Source organism: Penaeus monodon, chromosome 19 (genome assembly GCF_015228065.2).
Source record: "Penaeus monodon isolate SGIC_2016 chromosome 19, NSTDA_Pmon_1, whole genome shotgun sequence".
Lineage (NCBI taxonomy): Eukaryota > Metazoa > Arthropoda > Malacostraca > Decapoda > Penaeidae > Penaeus > Penaeus monodon.
In genome coordinates this window covers 3,921,602-3,921,823 of record NC_051404.1, presented here as the reverse complement: position 1 = coordinate 3,921,823, position 222 = coordinate 3,921,602, and the positions used below count along the sequence as shown (strand labels likewise).

At 35.6% G+C, this 222-nt stretch overlaps 1 protein-coding gene across 1 annotated transcript in view; it reads left to right on the top strand.

Annotated features, from left to right (window-relative positions):
- Positions 1–222, top strand: part of LOC119584984 — a gene marked incomplete at both ends in the record, with an annotated part of 11,852 nt that overhangs the window by 9,802 nt on the left and 1,828 nt on the right.

The window sequence follows — 222 nt, the reverse complement described above, 5'->3', positions numbered from 1 at the left end:
TCTTAAGCGTTGTAAAAAAAACATCCAACGCGGTGGTACTTTCTAATGCTCTACCAAAGAAAATTGTAAAAGCTAATTCATATTTGCATTTTGGCTTACTCAGTTGTAGTTAAAAGATGAGTTCTATGTTTTAATGTGCTTTTGGCGCATTGGTGGTTGGGGAATACCCAGTTTCATGCATTATTATAAAATTGAGCAGATGGTCGTGACAGATCAGTGAAT